General features: G+C 42.7%; 1 pseudogene; it reads left to right on the top strand.

Annotated features, from left to right (window-relative positions):
• Window positions 1-15758: 15758 nt before the first annotated feature.
• Window positions 15759-15877, top strand: LOC148435822 (5S ribosomal RNA; annotated as a pseudogene).
• Window positions 15878-21664: the final 5787 nt, after the last annotated feature.

Here is a 21664-nt window from a genome sequence, read left to right as displayed (position 1 = left end):
AATATTAGGCGAATCCAGGCTGCTGTAAAGTGCGGCCACTGCCGCAATGACTCGCGCCAGCGAGATCATCATGGCTAATATGATTGACCCCCAAAAAGGGCCTGTGGGCTTTAAAAATGCCAGGGCCTATTTTTAGTCCCAGTCCGGCCCTGGCTGGTACCTTACCTCCATTCACTTTATCTCCTAACTAAGCTTAGTAAATAGACCCCTCAGTGAGTCAGGGAGATCACCACTATTTCAGGGAGTTTTTCTAACATTTAGGTATGCTACATTTGTGATATGATATTGGACGGGGTCATTTTTTAAATTAATTTAGAGATAAGGGGTTCGGTTCTGGCTCGGATCTTCTCGCCAAGTTTGCATCTCAGAACGAGGCAAAACGTCATCTTTCACAGACATCTGAGCACAGATGTCCGTGAAAGATGATATTTTACCTCACCCTGAGATCCGAGCTTGGCGGAATGAACCAAATCAAAACTGAGCTGCTCATCACTAAATTAATTATCTATAATACTCAACATTGAGTGATCTTTTCCACATTTTTTAAACTGGTGCTGAACTGTCAACCCTGAATGACCCACCCCCCCCCTTCCACCCCACACACAATTAAAATAAATCTTTATCCAGATATACTAAAAACAAAGGAGTATTAGTTGTATAAATATTAGATGTTCATGCTGTAAATACTTGTCTGAGATATGTATTTATTTTCCTTGACAGTCTATATGTTCAGTATGTTAGATTGATTTTTTATTATAGTATTTTGAATAAAAAAGAAGAAAGCTTTTCCTGCTTGATCTCTAAAGCTTTTCTGACAGGATCCAACTGAATCTGTAAGAACTGAGCTGAAATGTCTCCTTGCTCTGCATTGCACAGTGCCATTGGCATTAGCAAGAGCCCACTTAACAACTGTACACTCCAACTACAAGCTCAAACTATTTTATTATTTTACTTTTACAAATGAATTACATTAATGAACAACAACAACAGTTATAAATAAACATTTAAAGGTAAAATAAAATGTATCTGACATGTATGGAGCTGGAAAGGGAGTGAATAATTAGTTTTAGATTACTAATTTTATTATTTCGCATGCATAAAAATAAGGGCCATTATTAATCAGTGAAGCAGCTCCTTTGGAACGTAAGAAAATTAAACATTAGAAAAGAAAACCAATTTAAAGACAATATAATGGCATCCTAATTACATATACATTAAGGAAACTAAAATGTTTTGTACATAAATTTTGTTGTTTAAGATTATTTTCAATGCAAACAGAAGCTATTCAACGTCGGGGCAGGGAAAGATTATTTTTACTTGTCTTAAATATTTCACCAGAGGTCCTATATATAGTAATTTCACAGTCATTCATCTTATCATCAGTTGGGCCTACAGTATGTCATCATAGTGTTTAATCCAATCAAATTTTATTGTCTTCCATATTCAATAAGATTTGTGTAGATTCTCCAGGATTCCATACCATTGTCTATTGTACTGGGTAAACAGAATATCAACTAGATGTAAAGACAAGTGACTTCAATAATTTTAAGCAATACAGTTCCACTTATTTGGAGATAACTCCACTTCCAACTCAATATCACATTTGTTTTACTAACTAGGGGGTCTATGTCCTAAGCCTTGGAAAGCGAGAAAGTGGTCGGAGATAAAATACTAACCAATCAACTCCTAACTGTCATTTTTCAAACACAGCCTGTAAAGTGACAGTTACAGTAAAAGCTTGGTTGGTACTTTATCTCCATTCAGTTTATCCGCTCCAAGATTTAGTACATACTGTAGACCCCCTAAGTCATTTTAATCAGTGGAATTTAACAAATTACAATATTTAGGCTCAGGTATGGATATTTACACAGATTGAGCGATAGTTTGCCATTGCGAATGCGTGTAAGCCACAATGTTGACGTGCAGCAATGCAATTGAGACTACACTCAGAGGATTCACTCACAAAGTGAGTGACAAGTAGTCAGTGTTTGAGGGAGGAAATGGGGGGAGGTTAGAAAAACAGAGGCGTAAACACTGTGTTATTTGCATCCATAAATTAGTCACTGCATTCTTGATCGCAGCAGGAGACCCCTCTGTAAAAAAAAAAAAAAGTACTCAGACACCATTGAAAGTACAGTTTTATTACAAACTAAACACACTCACATACTTACCTTCTAGCAGGTGATCAGTCCACTTCTCTAGTACAATTTCCACAGTTTTCCTAAAAACAAAAATCCAATACTCACCTACCTCCTTGCGTACCTCGGTCCCCTTGTCCAGTAGACTCCCCGGGATAGCCTGGACCATTTCGGACATGTAGAGATATATGTGTTAACACGTATATCTCTACCCTGGTAAATAACGGAGGCCCTCATAGTTTCTATCATTAGCTGGACCACCAGTCAATCAGAGGCCACACTTGAGTAAGCGGCTGCTGATTGGCTGAGAACCTCATGGCTGTCAATCAACAGCCAAGAGGGTCACAGCTAATCAGTGGTCTCTCTAGAGTAAGAGGCCGCTGATTGGCCGTGACCCACATGACTGTTGATTGACAGCCATGGGCAGTTGTCATTCGTATAATGATGCACCTTCAGGGTTAGCTGTCACTCACATGATGCACACTCATGGGCAGCTGTAACTTACATGATGCACATAGGTGTTCCTCCCCCCTAACACTTTTAGGTAGAAGGACTTCTGCTGGCCCCCAGTTGGGAGCAGTTGAACTGCAGCTCTGTGATGACTCAGAGCTCCCGGGCAGCAGTAGAAGTACAGGGCCAGATGCAGGGACCAGCAGGGGGACATGGTATGCATGTGCATCTCTCCCTAACTTCTGCCATGCCTCTCTCCTTCCCTTTGCCTCCATGATCCTTTAGAGGCTTGCCTTCATCTTCTGCCACTACTTCCTTGACCCACTCCAGTCTGGTTTCTGCGCCCCCCTTTCCACAGAAATGTCCCTAACTAAGGACACTAATGATCTTCTTATTGCAAAATCCAAGGGTTAGTTCTCTCTCCTCCTGGACCTATCTGCAGCCTTTGATACTGTAGACCATCCTCTCCTCCTTCAGACACTCCAGTCCTTCAGTCTCTGCAATTCTATCCTCTCCTGCTTGCCATCCTATCTCACGCTCTTTCTCTGTCTACTCCACTGACTCCAACTCTACCTATTGGTACTCCCAAAGGGGCTGCTCTTGTCCTTCTTGTCTTTTCTTTTTACACCTTCTTCCTTTGTGATCTCATCAGCTCCTTTGGTCTCCAGTAACACCTATATACTGATGCAAACCCCCCCATCCTCAGTCCTCTCTCCTCCCATCCTCTCTTGTGTCTTTGTCTTTCTGCCATCTCCTCCTGGATCTCCAAGAGATTTCTCAAACTCAATTTGTCTAACTTATTATATTTACCCCATCTAGAACCACCCCACTCTCATTATCTGGTGACAATACCACACTCTCCTCTGTCCCTCAAGTCTGCTGCTTGGGCATCATCCTCAACTTCTCCCTCTCCTTTACACTTCACATTAAATGTATCTCACTCTACTCTACTCTGCTGCTTCCACCATTGCAATATTTCAATAATCAGACCTTTCCTCACCATGGACTTCACCAAAACTCTCATTCATACTCTTGTTATTTTCCGCCTTGATTTTTGCAATCTCCTTCTTTCTGCCTTTCCTCTCACTGGTTTCTCTCCACTTCAATCAATACCATCAGGCTCATCCATCTCTATCACAGCTGTGTCAGCCTCACCCATTTACCACAGAATAAAGTTTAAATTCGTTACCATAACATATAAAGCCCTCAATCACTCCTCTCCCTCCTACATTTTTGACCTAATTTCCCACTCTTTCTGCTCTTCAACTAACCCCCCGCCTAAGCTCAGCTTTAAACACCTTTCCTCATGCCCACATCCAAGATTTCTCCAGTGCCACCCCCACTGCTTTGGAACTCACCCTTCACCTCATCAGACTTTCGGACAGCCTCCACTCCTTCAAACAAGCCCTCGAGTTATCCTAATAGCACTATCACCAGTGCGTATCTGTTTCCCTGTCTCCTTGCTTACTTCCTGTGACTATGGTCCTGTTTGTTAACTCACTTTGTAGGTACAGGCTTATTGATTGCTGTTTCCTCCCTAGTCCTCCATGTGTGACCCATAATTGCTTGTGTCTCATGCCTTCTCTATCCATCCTACCCCTCTGCCCCCACTTTGCTGGTTGTTTTGTATTATTTTGAATTAGGTTATCCATTGTATATTTGCAATATTTATGACATTTTGTTTTAATTGCATGGCACTGCAGACACCTTGTGACACCCTATAAATAAAAGCTACTGCTACTACTACTACTACTACTAATAATAAAAATTAAGTGGTATATAATAAGTCTTATGTTAATTACCTCCTTAAGTGGTGATAGAACTGGGTTAATTTAGGAAAGGAGGAAAGCTAAACCAGTAGGGCAATTAACACTATTCAATGGGGATGGAGCAGCTATGAAGATTTATGCTGGTTAGTGCCAGTAATCAATAGCGGATGCAAAAAAGCAACATTTAATCAAGGCACTGGAGAGCAGATACAAAATATCCAAGTAATGCTATGGTTAATTTCAGCGTTACATATTGATGCACATAGGAAAAATAAAAAGCAGAATAAATAGGCAATTTATGAACAGTCCAAGGTTATTTACTAGCTAAAATGGGAATAGTGTTAGGTTATTGCAAGTAGTTGATACAAAGCCAGTTGTGATTACTTAAACAGGTACTTAGTAATTAGAAATTAATTGTTCGCACAATCGTAGTATTTCAGATATAATCGCAGGTAGGATTTAATCATTGGTGGTTTAAATGCGAGAACAAATAATAACTTGATGCAGGATGCAAATGCTAGCAATAGATTAATTCTCTTGATGCACTTGATGAATGGTGTGAGAGATCCTGGCATAAATGGTGGAAACAATAATAGGCAGACAATAATGGAATGGGTTGGGTACACGATCCCGATGCACACAATGCCGGCGGTCAGAATCCCAGTACTAGAATCCCGATCATGGAAATCTCGATGCATGGAGGTAAGTAATCTAACACTTCCCCTAACCCTACCCCTAACCTTAACCCAAGTGTCCCGCAGCCTAACCCTATGTCTCCCCTCCCGCAGCCTAATCCTAACCCACCCCCTGCAGCCTAACCCTATCCCTCTCCTCCTGCAGCCTAACCCCTACCCTAGTGCCTAACCCTAATACCATTGCAGCCGCCAGGATTTTGAGCGCCGACATTGTGTGTGCCGGGATGCCAACTACATCCCTAATGGAACATATACTACGAATGTAGGGAGATGACAGTCTATTGCAATTAGGACCAACATACACAAAGTCCACATATTTCAAAGCAATGAGATGTGATGACCAGGAGTATACATGCAACCCATTAGTGCAGACAGTAGCTGAGAGATGGCAGAACTTTAACACATGATATGCAGCTGTAATATGATAAGCCTACCTTATAGAGAAGTAGCAGCAGCAAAGGAGTAGATGTCAAGTATATAAGCCAGTCAATCAGAGACAAGAGTCACTGAAATCCAAAGCCAGTAGTCAGAGCCAGATGTCAATGAGATCCAAAGCCAGTAGTAAGATCTAGAAATCACCAAAATCCAAAGCTATTAGTCAGAGCCAGAAGTCACCAGAATCCAAATTCAGAAGTCAATGCTAGGGATTGCCATCGATCTTTGATGGTTCGTAACCATCGATCATTTCCTCTTGATGATAATCTAGTTTTATCATCAATGGGAGGGGTTTGATTGTAAAATCCCATCACTTCTAGGTACTGTACAGTGCAGCATGGCTGCAGTCACTTTTCCTTTGCACATGCGCAGACTCAAACCATTGACCATCAATGGTTAACCCTTCAGTGGATATCCCTCGTCATGAGCCAGAAGTCACCAAAATCCAAACCCGGCAGTCAGAGCCAGAAGTAACCACATCAAAAGCCAATGGTCAGAGGCAGAGCCAAAAGTCACTGAAATCCAAAGCCTGTCGTCAGAGCCAGAAGTCATCAATATCCAAAGCCTGAGATCAGATCCAGAGCAGATGAATGAATTATGAATTGGAGAACACTGCTGTGTAGTATATTATGAATTTGGGCAGTGCTCTGGCATAAAATGAACTATGGCACTACCATAAAGTGGTGTCTCTCTAGATGCATTGGGGTGGAAGCCCTTTCAAAATGTTTCTATGGGGCCCACAAAATATTAGTTATGCCCAAAGGCTATTTCCTGCATAACTTTTCCCTGTAATTGTCTTACCTCTCCAATACAATTTTCATACAGGTAAGAATTTTTTACATCTTATTCTTTCTATCCCTTTCCCCTCCACAGGAATTCCAGTCTTGGATGTGCCATGGAACAACAACCCTACTAAAGTTATATCACCAAAACAATACACTATATTAGTCTCATATACATACAGTAAGGCATATTCTGTATCTGTGTTATAAGTTGCATCTACCATGTAAAATACAATTTAATACAGACACAAATACAAAATAAAAGTACTAGCTCAGTTCAAATAAATATATCACAAAAATCAAATGGGCATATATATGCTGAAAATATTTTTCTATTTAGTTTGCCAAATTAATACGACGTTTGACTGGTGTGAGTGGGAGGACCAATCACAAGCCAGAATGCTGCTTACACAACTAGTTTTTTGCTAAGGCTTTAAGAAGAGCAGAGTGTAGGAGTTGAAATGCCAGCACAGCTCCCTTTTCTAGAACGTAGTGCATGGTTTGACTTTATTGGATTGCAGCAGTGGCCTCACTAGGGCAGTTCAGGTCGCACCAGGTTACACCATCCGAGGGGATGAATCCAATACCAATTCCTCCAAAATAGCAAACCTGCTCTGCTATTTGGTGGCACCCGCTTAGATGGTGTCAAGAACAGCAGTGTAGAGGTGATGGATGACACGCACATGCACCTGTCATCAGGGGTGTACCTAGGTTTTTGAAGGCCCATAGCAAAAGTTTGTAAGGGCCCATATGTACCACCCAGTGGTGTAAAATGTATATAACACATGTAACTTTGATGAAAATGGTATGAAGTCCCAAAGTCCCGATGCCGGAAGCCTGAAGATGCCGACAGGTGAGGTAAGTACCCTAACCCTACCCCTCCTCCCCCCCTAACTCTCCCTTAGTGGTGCCTAACCTCCCTCTGGAGTGCCTAACCCTAACCTCTCCCTGGGGGTGCCTAACCCTTACCCCCCCTTCCCACACTCTAAACCTAACCTTCCCGGGGGGGTGCTTAAGCCTAACCCCACCTCCCCGTAGCCTAACCCTAACACTCCCAGGGGGGTGCCTAACCCTAATCTCCCCCTGGGGCCTCTAAAACTAAACCCCCTGTGGCTAACATCTTACAGGGCCCGGCTTACCTTTGTTATGGATGCCGTCTGTATGTATTTTGTTGTCAGGCTAAAGACAGGCATCAGGATTTTGACGCTTATCTTTAGCCCCACGTTGGGATTCTGACGTCGGAATTCCAACGGCAGGCATCCCAGCCGCCGGCAGATTAACTACATCCCACTTTGATAAGGAAGATGAGCCCCGTTAAGCTATGGGCCCCATAGCAGCTGCAGTCCTTTCACCTGTGGAAGTCCCACACCCCTGTATCTGGAGTGCTGGGCATGTCCCCAGCGTGATGAGAACAGGGGTGTGACACATAGTCCTCGAAACGGCACCCATTAGGGGGTGTGGCCCAGTGGACACAAGACTATGCCCCCTTTTACACATGCACGCAAGGAGTGAATAAGTGCCACATTGGGTGTAACCACACCAGGTGACACGACTGGATTAAAGCAGCAGCTATCTATTCTTGGTAACAACAACCAAGTGATACTGTACTGATACTTCAAATGCATGTAATGTCAAGCACTTGCAATTCACAATGACTGTAGGTGTCTTGTGTTCCACAGCAAGTGGTTGTACTTGGTAACTTCCCTTAAACTAAAAAATGGTTGACTGGTTAATTCGTTAGTATATTATAGTCATACTTGCCGACTTTACAATTCTCCTCTCTGTGAGCAAGCCTGGAGGGGAGATGCTGCAGACAGGTTTGGTGGACTGGCCCAGACTGTAAATGTCATTAAGCCTTGCCCCTTCATGGCAAAAGGCCATGATTTGCTGGTTCGCAAGGAGGGGGCGGGGTTAAATGATGCAATTCATGTCAGTTTTGCCCCGTCCCCTCCCAACGGACCCGCAAAATTCCCATAGATCTCCCCATCCTGCCCACCACTAGGAAGTGGGCAGTACGCAGGAGATCTGCCTACTCTTCCGAAGGTGCAGTGGGTTACCTGAAAAATCGTGAGCCTCCCGTGACTTCTGAGGGAGTAGGCAAGTATAGTATAGTATAGTATAGTATAGTACTCAGTCTGTGGATTTACTGAATGGTATTTGAGACCCAAAACACAGTTCCTCTTTTTTATTTTTTACAGGTGCTGTATAAATACGCTGTGAATTGGCGAGCTGGCCCAGCATACTCTCTATCAATCTGTGATCATATTTTTCAGTGTAAGCCTAAATACATGTTTTAAATAAATGGATAGACTCTGATGCTGTTGGATGCTGCAGAATTTTGTACTTCTTAAAGGTGGCTTAGGTTAACTGTCTAACAATGAGAAGCTAATGCAAGAAACCTGATTAACAAATGTATTATATGTAACATAACCACAGGCAGGAAAAGAATACACACTGTTAGAGAGGTGACAAAAAAAAGAACTGGTGAGAAATCTCTGCATATATTATAGTAGAATGTACCAAGTTGCACATATTGTGTCATTTGATTTTTTTGTTTTAATATTTAATCTACCCAACCACAAAAAGATGTACCCCAGAGATAGAAGACTATTATGATGATTCTACATTATTATGTTAGGTTATAGATCTTATACATTAGAGTTCCAGAGTTAGTAATCTCCCCTTCCAAAATCCTAGATTTCTGTTGATCTGTTGACAGGTTATTAGGGAAGCAGAATTACTTTTGCATTCCTAGCCGTCACTGTACACAGAATGTGCGAGGCCTAGGAGACTGTTCGTGCGCTGGGATTAGAGGTCAGAAAATCCAGCAATGAAATAAAGTCTCATAAATACATAGCTGTGAGTTGAAAGTACAGTGGATATGCAACATTTGGAGGGGGCTGCCTAGGACACAGATCCCAAAGCACTTGTCTCAGGAATAAACAGACTTAGTCGGTGACCTGTCAGATGTACTCAATCCATCAATGACGAAGGAAGTTGTGCAAAGCGACAGGTGGGCATAACATAGCAAGGAAAATGGGGATAGAGAGAAGGGGACTTAACAGCAACTGCACCTTGGTTTAATCCTTTTATGTTGAAGTTAAAAATGCTTATACTACTGAGTTGTATATAAGGTTCATCTACAGAAGAGTTAAATGTCCATAGCCTGAAGCGCTGAGTGAGGTTGGTCTCAGTTCACATGAAATGCTTTTTGTTTAATCTTGTTTAGTATTTCATCACATAATTCCTGGCCTTGTCACAGTCTGTGGTATCATCTATTTAAAGTACACAGAGTGGGGACCTGGAGGGGAGATTTCCGATTGAAAGGGGGCCTCAAAATTTTCCGACTTACTGTTTTTGTGTTCATACTTTTTTAATATATATTTTTCCATTTGCTAATTTGGCAATTTCGTAGTAATAAAAGTTCAAACCTAGCGCCTAAACATGTTAACTGGATACATTGGTATAATGCGCAGCGGCGTATGCGCTTATTATTCTCTGTGCATGATACATCTATTCACACAGACACATGAGAACGTCACTTGTCCTTGAGATATGCCGGGGTGAGTGACTCGCAACTTCGCAAGGGAATAGTTTGTTTATAATTAGGGAACTTGACCCAGGGCCGGATTTACCACTTGGCAATCTAGGCGCCCGCCTAGGGCCCGGCGGTCCTATGGGGCCCGCGAACGGCCCCCCGAAATCCGGCCCTGATCACCTGGCGAACTCAGTTGCTGCGGTGCAGCCAGTGCATTGCCGATGCTCGCTGCAAAGAAGGGGGCCACACCGAAGCATTGACTAATGAGTCACACTGACTCATTACACTGCGGCTGGCCATAACAAAGGAGGAGGCGGTCCGACACGCCTCCTCTCCTCCCCTGTCATCTCTCCTACCTCATTACTGTCTGTGGTGAGAGGCGGCCGGTGATGTCTGAAGGATGGGGGCTTTAGAGACCAGGGGCTACCGGGGCTGAGTGGGCTTAGGCGGCTCCTGAGCGGCGGGCTTCGTCTCTGGTGCGGGCTGCTGTGCTGCGGGGGGCGGGGCTTCTACGGTGCGGGGCTTCTGCTGTGCAGGCTGCGGGGGGCAGGGCTTCTGCTGTGCTGTGGGGGGCGGGGCTTCTGCTGTGCTGCGGGGGGAGGGGCTTCTGCAGATACAGGCTGCTGTTCTGCGGGGGGCAGGGCTTCTGCGGTGCGAGCTGCTGATCCGGAGACTGCTGCTGCGGTTTATGCTGATGGCCAGCCGGGCTGCCCTTCTGACTGCGGTAGTTGGATTGCCGCCCATGTCTCGGCCGCCACTTCCCCGCCTGTAAATGTTCCCTCCCATACCTCCTCCACCTGCCCTAGTGACCGGCCCCGGCGTGAAAACCAGAGGAGAGGAGCGGTACAGCAACTAGCCTAAAGTCAGACTGCGTGAAAGGTCAGTTCTTCCCTCACAGTTAACTCCTGTTGTGGTTTTTTATTCATTCTCTCTCTCTCTCTCTACCCCCCTCTCCCTCCCCCTCCTTAACATACTGTACCATTTGCCTCTACCCTTTAGCCTTTGCCTATCACTCACTGCTTCTCCTTGTAATCCTCTTCCCGATACACTCTCTCTCCATCACCCACTGCCTGTCTACCTCTTTGTCTTCATTACCCTCTCTGTCACCCTCTCCCCATCACCCTCTGCCTCTACCTGTCCCACTCTCTGTTACCCACTGCTTCTCCTTGTCACCCACTGCCCCTCACCCTCTTTCTTTCACCTACTCTGTCACACTTACTCTCTCTCTGTCACCCACTGCTTTTCCGTATCGCCCTCCGCTTGTCATTCTCTCCCTGTCACCCACTGCTTCTCAATAACAACCTCTGCTTGTCACCCATTCTAAGTCACCCTCTGCCTCTCTCCGTCACCCTCTGCCTCTCTGTTACCCTCTCCCCATTACCCTCTCTCTCTCCACCTATCACCCTCTCCCTGTCACCATATGCCTCCCCCGTCACCCTCTACCTCCCCCTGTCACCCACTGCTGTGGGGCATATTGTGAAATATATAGATATATATATTATCTGTAATTTCCACAAGGTTTCAACAGAGCCTAACAAGGGGTGGGCCCCAAACCGGTATCTTGCCTAGGGCCCCACGATGTCTAAATTCGGCTCTGACTGGACCCGACTGTTTGATTTTCCACATCAACACAGGGAGCTGCTATACCTTATACTGCCTTTTCAAGCTGTCTAGTGAGGCTGCTATAAATTTTGGAACTTTTCACTGTCTGCACCTGGAGTCTGGGCAACCTTGTGACAAGAAGATATATTAGTGACCCTATTCCTATGCTTGTTTGATTGTTGTGTCAATCATATGGTTGTAATGACACTCTATCAGGACACGATAGTCCACCTTTTTTATCTGTGCCTGCTCCTATTTCCTCTGCACATCTCCCTTCTTTGTCATTCCACTATACTGTACTATACCTAGCGTCAGATATGACTTACCCTTCTCCATCATGTGGCAGAAAACCAAGTTATCCCAGAGCTCATTTGGGGACCAGCCCACTGACTACTTTTATACTTGCCTCTCACCTTGCCTCTCATATTTGCCTCTCACCACCCCCATGCAGCCTTCTTTTTTGTGATAATTCTTCAGTTAATTTCTTCACCGACCCCCACAGGGACCTGTATTTTACAGGATTTGTGCCCAATTGGGCGTTTTATCTACCTTTCTTTCTTCCTCCTTTGCTCCTAACTGTGGTTTTTCTGTTATTCTTTTTCTTCCTCTCCTCTTTGTCGGATGGTTCCATATTTTCACTTGTTTTATACTGACCTTTGCTTGTTGGTCTAGAGGAGCTGTCCCTCCCTCTTTTGTATCTATTATGGTATTAGTCATTCTATCCATTAATGATAATGGGCTTAATTCCCCTAAGAACGAATGGTGGTCCTGGGAGCCTGTAGGAGGGAACAAGCGAATATCATCCATTTGCGAGAGATTAATTTTACTGGTGTGCACTGCCAGTTACAAGGTAAACATTGCCCAAACCTTTTTTGCATCAGCAACTGTAAAAAAACAAGGGGATGCAATTGTGATTCATTTTAATTTCCCATTCGCACACTATAGCAGATCCAGGGGGCCAATATTTAATTGTTATCGGTACAATCCATTCAGAACTTGTAATGCTGATATCTGCCTATGCTCCTAAACAGGGTCAAGGCTCCTTTTTTAAGGACCTGTTTCACCGTACATGGTGAGCTGCGCAAGCCCATAGTTCTAAGCGTGGACTTTAATATTATTATAAATCCGCTTTTCAATAAATCTATTCCTCTCTTAGGCAAACAGGACACTACTCCATCTAGGGACTCTCTGACCTTGGCATACCTCCTTAAATACTTGTCTCTATATGATACATGGCATCTTAAACCAGGGATCAACTACCAGGGATTAAATCAACCACTCTGTCCCACAGATATACTCAACATGATTCAAATCTCCCTCTCTTTAACTCATACAATAACTGATGTGACTATAATCCCTTTGTCTTGAATAGATCATGTGGGGGTCTATGTTCTTTTAGACATCTACCACTTTTTACAGGGTCCTCGTCGTTGGCTTTTAGATGGCTCTATATTACTGCATTCGTCTACTCACTTAGGCCCTCATTCAGAGCCGGTCGCTATTTGCGGTCGTTCGTTCTAAAACAAGGGGTGGCTATTCAAATGAACCGTTCGCTAATTCACGCCTCTAAGTCTGAACGAGCGAGCAAAACTTGCGGTTGTAATTTTGAAAAATACGCCCCCTTGCCGCTCGCACCATACGTCATGTCCGCTATTTATTAGATTAATCGAGTACATCGAACAGCGTATGAACTGCTCGCTATTCTTGCTGCTGGTTTTTTCAACCGCTATTTTGCGAGCAGTTCTGAGTAAAAAATAACCAAGTGACGTGGTCAATGACGCTGCTGTATTAATTATGCACTCCCTTAAAACGCCCATTTTGACCTTTAAGCACGCCTGCGTTCGAATTCCACACCCCCGTTTTCAAGCACCTTCCCCTGTTACCACCCACATACGCCTCCTTCTGTCACTCAAAATATCAGGCATTCGCTATATAGCGAACAAACGATTTTCGTCTGCACTGACTGGTTCGCGCATGCGTATTAAAATCCGTACGCATGCGCAGATGTGCGAACATCGGTCAGAACGAACGAGCGTCCGCTTACGAGCGGCTCTGAATCAGGGCCTTAGAGATTCAGAAAGCTATTTTGGATTATTTCAATGAAAACTCTCTCTGGATACAGTAGCCCTGGGTATGCTATGGAAAGCTAATAAAGCCTCTATTTGGGTTCATCTCATTAGCTCAGTTGACACTGCAAAAAGGATGGCATGCCAATAAATCCGTTCCCTCAAATCTCACACAGCGATCTTCTTAGAGCTACACAAAATATCGCCATCTGCTTCCACCCTTTCTAAAATTGATTCCCTTAAAGGTCAATTTAACACCCTTCTTTCCCGTACCTCATGTTTAATTGACAAGGTTTACTTAGTTTAAAACAAATGACTCTGTCATTTATGACCCTAAGGTAATGATGGAGGAATTCTGGGACTTTTACAGTTTACTATATTTTACAGGGTATACGTTCAGGAAGCCGGCGGATGGAATACCGACCGCCGGCTTCCCGATTGCTTAATCCCGTCTAAATCTAGACGCCTGTCATTTTACCGATGCCGGGAGACCGGCGCTTGGCATCCCGATCGAAGGGATGCCAGACGCCGAGTGCGGACAGCCACGGGGGGGGGGGGGCTTAAATTTAGGGCTCCAGGGCGGAATTTAGGGTTAGGCACCCCCCGGGAAGTCAGGGTCAGGCTAGGGGAAGGGGGTTTAGGATTAGGCATCCCCAGGTTAGGCACCCCCCCGGGGACTTAGGTTAGGCGACGGGAGAGGGGGGGTTAGGTTTAGGCACTTAGAGGGGGGATTATGGTTAGGCACGGGGGGGGAGGTTAGGGTTAGGCACCCTAAAGGAGGGATTAGGGGGTAGAATTAGGTTAGTTTATACTTACCTTTAGGGCTGCGGTAAATCATGCTGAATGCATTTTACAGCTCCCCCTCTGCAACAGTCTCAGTGAATCATGTTACTACTTCATCCTTTGGGTGCGCCAATGCTGCACATCAAGGTTGCCCTCTCTTCTACCTAATAAATGCGTTTTCATGCTAATTCAAGTGTCTCCGGTATCAGGGTGGGACCTTTGGAGCACAAAATCATATTATGGGTGAGGTGCATGACGCATTGCATTCGGAATGCCGCAGCTCTTCGCATGCATGCCGGAATTGGTAACGCCAGTATGCATTAAGGAATGCGCAAAGGACCACTCTATTGGTAACAGCAGTCCTTTGCGAATGAGGGACTTCTGGGTCAAAAGTCCTTCTGATGTCTAAGACCCAGAAGTCCTCCTGACGTCCTTCTGCGCATGCGCAGAAGGACACGTGCCCCGGGGGGGTGCTGGGAGGGATTGGATTGGATACCTCTGACAGCACTCTCCCGATAGAAGCCCATAGACTTCTATAGGGTAATGACAGATGAAGATGGTGTCACCCACCGCACACAAGCTCCAGAATGCATCGCATTCTGAGGCTTGGTGCATATGAGATATGTGGTCAAACCTGCTTTTTCAGGGTTTGACCGCATTTCTCCCCTTGCTGCTTCCCCTTGCTGGGTTATCCTCAGCATCAGCAGAGTGTCATGTGACACATGACACTCTGCTGATGCTGAGGATAACCCAGTCAGTGCACGGACCGGGTTCCACTTTACCCCACACTGGTAATGTATATAGGCTGACAGATTAATATGTCTGGTCAGCTGGTGAGATCTATTAAGTCTTAGCCTGTCATTCCTTTTTTCCAATGGCTATCTCCTACTCTTCATCTGTTACTTTGAGCTGGATATAACTTATCTCTGTGATATAGCTCGTTTCCCCTATATGGCTGCCAATTGTGTGTATCCTTTGGGATCTTTCTTATGTATCATGTACCCGGATATTGAGAGTGTTTGTTATTCTGCCTCATTTGCAGCATAAATAGGAATTTTGAGCATTCCAACTAAGGTAGATCTATTTACAGAGATTGTTGAATTACAGGGGAGCTATTTGGATAAAGTTTTATGCAATCATCACAATTATACATATATAATATTGATGCCCTATGTCGATGTGGTGATTGCTCTCAGTACTTATGTACTTTATGTGTGTTGTCAGGCCTATTACCATGAGAAGTTCCTATTTATGTATACTGGGAACTGAGTAAAATTTGTGTGAAGTTACCTATGTGATGTTTTCTATAAAGTTACAATCTATATATGCTTATGCTATATATGTCAATTTATTGCATCACAAGTAAGGTATGCTTATGCATCACTTGTCTTGAAAGCAACTAATTATCAATTGGACCTCTCTGTTGAGAATAGTCCTACATTCTATAATAGGCTCAGACTGTGTGTATAAGTGAATCCCCATATATTTTCAGTAGCGATGGTCTACAGTCATACTTCTCTGATTATGCCCAAACCCGTCTGATCTTGGAAGCGATCCAGTGATAGGCCTGGTTAGTACTGATGTGGGGGACCACTCAAGAATACCAGGTGCTGTAGACAAATATTGTACTGTTTAATGGGGATCATAGGACTGCATACTGTGTAGCCTATACACCAATTTCAGTGGTATCTGTTGCACCATTTTATACTCAAGCACATTCATTGTAACCCATAATTGTATGTGTGGGGTACCTTGCAGGAATTGTCAATAATATTTTCGCCAACTAATTTTTTGTATGTACCTGGTATGTATTTTATTATAATTATTAAAAGTTATATTTTACTTTATCATCAAGAATTCATATAAAGTGTGCCCCAAGAATAGCCTTACTTTTTCTTTGTTAGTTAACCTTGCATTTTTGCAGGAAATGGCCTGGGAGGCGGAGCTAGGGGAGGATGATGACTGAGCTGAGAATTCGGGAGAATGTGGCCTCCAGCCCCATATGTGTTAAAATAAAAGAGTATGTGTATAAACTACAGATGGTACTATGTCCCCGCTCGTCTGATAAAGATTTACTCAGATGCATCAAATGAGTATTGGAGTGGTCATTCTTCTGTAGGCACTGTTCTACATACCTGGTGGAGCTGCCCTAAACTCTCGGGTCTCTGGTGCAGCATTATTGACTTCATTTCAACTACCATTCACATCATCATCCCTCAGGACCCCAAGTTTTTCCTTCTCCACTATCACCTGCCAATTGGCAGCTGTTTGGAAGAAGCCTGACCCTCCCTCCCTTCAGATGATAAATTCTTGAATGTGATATGTCTATCGCATGTAATTTATGACTAGCATCCTCAATAATTTTGTAACTCTTTTGATAAAATTTGGACTACTTGGCTCTCACCTCAAAGTTCTCGCTCCCCATTTGCCTAAAACCATGCAAAAGGTATAAATAGCACATGCGTTTCCTCCCACAGACCCATCCATCCGACAACCCTCATTCTCTTTGTCTTCCTGTTGTCCTCCTCTTTCCTTTCTCTCATCTGCTCTCCGCTACAGCCTGCCGGGACATCTCATTTTCTTCCCTTCTTCCTATTACTAAGCACTGGTCATTCCATTGGTTAATTTTTCACCTTACCTTAATTTTTTATGTAAATGTATCCATTTAATTTTATATTGTCTCATTATGTTTCTGCTGACCCCTTAATAATTTCAATCAAATAAAGAAATAAATAAACCTTACCCCTGATCCACCAAAATCGCTCCCTGATCCACATAGAAATCTTTCTTTAGGGTAATATGTTCTTTGGACAGGGGTACTACAAAATGTCTGTGTCTTTAACTAATGTAGAACTAAATTTAATTTCCCATCAAACACAGCTAGCAAAAATGAAATGTATTTACTTTTTTAATAAGAACTCAGAAAAACAGAAACAATTCTTATTTTATGGGAGAAAAATATAAATGCTTGGGGAAAAATAATTGTGTGTCTGTTTGAGTTATTTAGTAAACCAAATTTGCACTTATCTAATCCATTGTGTATGCCGATAACTCCATAATTCTCATTATATTAATACTACAATTAAAGATACCCACCCATATCCCAAACCAACAGGACCTGAAAGTAAAATTACAGTATTTATAAAGTCTCACATACCTGTGCTAGAAGCCGATAAGAGAAAATATTATTAAATTGAATATTTATGTGTACCATGTCGTAGCCTTTGAATGGTAGAGTTAAAAGTATAGCATCGCATTATTGCATTATTGCATTAAGTCAGACATTGTTATTCTGGATACCTCTTCAGGCCTTACAGGATTTGGACCATGCATAAACAGCTGTTTTTACATGTTTAAGGGCAGAATTAAGTATCAATACCATGTAACAAGTTAAAAGCTGCATTAATGGAGGCATCTCCTGCTTTACAGTTGCAAACCTCCTCAGGAACCATGGCACTTTATTTTGTTGGATTTTGTTTGAATTACCTAACGCCATCTTTAATGGAGCAGCTGGGAAGGGATCACTCAATCCTTCTTCAGTGGGCTGGAGCTCTGCAATCTTTTCAGGCTACGCATGCGCCACCTGGAGCATAATACATTCCACTGAAAAATATGATTCCTTATTGCAACAATATTTCAATAACTACAGTATGCTCCTGAGTGTTATTTGCGGCTCTGAGCAATTTTGTAAAACAGTCCTCAGTGATTTATACACAATGTAATTTGGATATTTTTGCATGACACAATTTGCCTAAATATAGCTTTAGAATAATATAGAGCATATAGAAATATGTAGTACTTTATACATACAAATTAAAAAGTAATTAAAAAAAAAAATCCTTTTCAAAGACTACATTTTATTATAGTAAAAAGTTAATATTTCATGTTTAATACAGTAAGTTTGCACAGAATTAATTAGAATAACTTTTGTATACTAACAACAGAACTGGGAGTCCAGGGCATAATACCTCCGTGCCCTTGTCTCCTGTATGTGGCCAAGTGGAAACAAATCACAGAAACACAAGTGTTTGCTAATGAGTTTTCTGTAGAGAGCTGAGAAAGAAACATGAGTACATGTTTCTAATGATAAATAGCCAGTGATTGAATGGGTTTTTCCATTTCCATTGGTCAAGTTGTCAATTCTCTTCTTTGCGGATGTAGAGAAATGCTAATCGTTCTTTCTCTGTATCATATTAAAACACTGAGGATTCATTTGTCATAGTTATATTTGTGAAACTACTGTATACATTTTTGATGTGTACATTTGTCAATCATTAAGCCTAAATAAATATGTCAAGACAGTAAAATTGACAGTCATTTTCTCAAAAGCCATAATTGTCATACAAATTCAAAAAGGCATTATGGTGATAAAACTGCTTATTTTTAAAACAATATAAACAGTTCTCTATATTGCTTTTTATGTTTAGTACTGTCATGTTGCAGAATTGCATTGTTTAGAAGTAATTGTTTGAGAATACAATGTTACAGAGTAAACTCACAATGCATCAGACCTGATTATTATGACATGCCCTTTCACAACATAAAGAAATTTCTGGGCCATCTACATAGACAAACGGGAGCACTCATGAATCTGTGTGCCTAGCAGGTGTTGAAAATTGGGCACTATCGGATGTGTGGACCTATATTCCTTGCATTAGATACACTATGTAGACAAAAGTACTTGGACACTGACGGCAAATAGATCAACAAAATGTTATTAATGTCAGTATTTTGTAGGTCCACCACGTGCAGTGATTACTGCAGACACCTGTCCTGGCAAACTGTCCACAAGTTCCAGGACAACAGCAGGCGGTATGTTTTGCCATTCCACCTTAAGTACAGCGACCAACTGTGACACTGAAGAAGGCTGAGTCGGCCTAGAACGCACCCTTCGCTCCAATTGTCCCAGAGGTTCTCAATCGGGTTAAGATCTGGACTCTGAGCTGGCCAGTCCATCCAGGTTACTGAATTTTCTGTATACCAATCCAGCATTGCCCTGGAAACATGACAGGTGGCATTGTCATCCTGATAAAAACATTTGTTGTTTCTGTAGAACTGCAAGTACATGGGCCTCCCTTCCAAGTGTTCTTGTCAAAACCGCCACATTAGTGGCCATTTGGAACTTGTGTGCAATGGTATGCATTTCGCTTGAGCGGGGATGTCCAATAACTTTTGTCTGCATAGTGTATGTAATGAAAGATAAATAGCACAATCCACAAAAAAAAATAATAAGAAGAATTATATTAATAATAATAATAATAATAATAATAATAATAATAATAATTATTATTATTATTATTATTATTATTATTATTTTTATAGCACTTTTGTCCAAATAAGTCAAATAAAACATTTTACAAAGGAGGCAGCCATCATGGGGGCACTACAATGGTTACAGTGGATGAAATCAAAATATGAAATACAAAGTACAAAAAACCCACAGAATTGTAAGTTCCACTGACTATTCATACTACCCACAAACGTACCAGGTGAGGCAGTCATCTTGGGTTTAATGCCTAGGTAACACTGATACATGAAAATATGTTTACACATAAGGGAAATATGATAGATGACAAGAAGATACCCATAGAATCACCAGTTTCATGTAGTATTCATACTACCCACAAAAGTACCAGATGATGCTGCCATTTTAGGTGCACTACATAGGCTACAATAGGTGGCATAAGCAATATCTGGAGATGTGATACTGGGACTATAAAATACAGAAAGTGAGATACTAAAAAAATGATAGCCACAGATTCCCCAGTCCACGGATCGTTCATCCGACCCACAAGATTCTAGTATGAAATATTTAAATGAACTACAAGAGTAGGAGGAGTAGTGCCTGTATACAGAGCAGGGCATTCTAGGTTTACAAGTTGATCTGAAAAATGTATCACCAAAAATGTGTCCTGATAAACTACATTCATGTGCTAGATTGTAGTAAAAATAGGATAGCATTTAAGCAGGAAACCAGGAAGGTTTAACATAAGGATGTGTGTGATGGCATAGTAGGCACATAGGGTCTTATTCAAAGGTGGACGCAATGCAGACGCTTGCGGTGTTGAACGATTGTTTTTGTAATGCGTATGAGTCACACTATGCATGTGTCAAGTACCAATTAGCGCATGGTCGCATGGAGGACTTGGACAGTTTGATTGAAAGTCAGGGAGTATTTGTGAGAGGGGTGGTCACTTAAACGCATTTGAGGGAGGGGTGGTGACTTAAACGCAGGTGTCTCATGAGCATTTCCAAAGTGTCTGTGCCTGCGACTGTGAATTTGTATGGAGTGACTCTGGCAGTTTACTTCAGATGGATATTCTGAGTGATCATAGGTTTGCTGAAAACATTGATGTTGCGACCAAAGATGAATCTGTTGATGCAAGCAATGGACTTGAGACACCGCTAGTGGGGTCTCTATACAAATCCCAGCGACTGCGGCATTTGCATCCTTTTGCACAACCGCTGTGTATGGAATCGCAGCTGCTATGGGATTTGCCACCACTTCTGAATCGCCCTTTGTCTGATAAAGTTGTCACAGGAATGATGATTTTAGATACCTGGATGCAATATACCAACATTTTTTCTGTATAGTACTAGTAGAGATTACTATAAAAAGTGTATAAACACAAAGGTAGGCGGAAAAGTGTAAATGTACATGTGCTTGTTGGAAATGTGTGTACGAGTGGTGGATTTAGCAAATTTAAAAGTAGAGTACACACCAGTGGATTTCAAAATGACCCAAGAACCAGTCCAGTGTAACTTATCCAGGCAGTGTGGCTTACTATGGAAGTGGCAGTACAGCCAGACTCACTGTTACACTGGTAGAGGAGGAGCATGAAGCAGGGCTTGTAGCGGAGTATGGTTTAGGCAGATTAGCAGCCAGTGTGTCATGACTGTCGACACTTGTGACTTCTGGGAGGCAGGCCTACTAGGCACAATAAATTGGGGTGGCTTTAGGAATTACCTTTTCATGAAATCTCGGTAGCACGGAATAAAAGTAAATAGAATTTATTCACAGGAGAAATATACTAGCAACGTCTCACATAAAGTCTCAACAACACAGAGGTTCACATAAGCAATATTGAGTATAGGAGAAAACCCCCCATATAGTCTTTAACACAGAAAAGCTAATATGGTAGGGAACCCCAACTCCAGTATGAGGCTAACACCTCAGGATGGTATAGAGGAGCTTTGCCAGTGTGAAACCCTGTAATGATGGAGATCCGGAGCAGAGTGAGCCCTGTGATGCGGTGAGACGAAGCAGGGTTGAGCCCTGTGATGCAATGAGGTCGGAGCAGGGTTGAACCCTGTGATGCGATGAAGTCGGAGCAGGGTTGAGCCCTGTGATGCGGTGAAGTCGGAGCAGGGTTGAGCACTGTGATGTGGTGAGGTTGAAGCAGGGT

This window comes from Taudactylus pleione, unplaced genomic scaffold, assembly GCF_031769625.1.
Source record: "Taudactylus pleione unplaced genomic scaffold, aTauple2 ptg001990l, whole genome shotgun sequence".
Taxonomy (NCBI): Eukaryota; Metazoa; Chordata; class Amphibia; order Anura; family Myobatrachidae; genus Taudactylus; species Taudactylus pleione.
The sequence above is the reverse complement of the archived record's forward strand: the minus strand, read 5'-3'. Positions and strand labels throughout refer to the sequence as shown.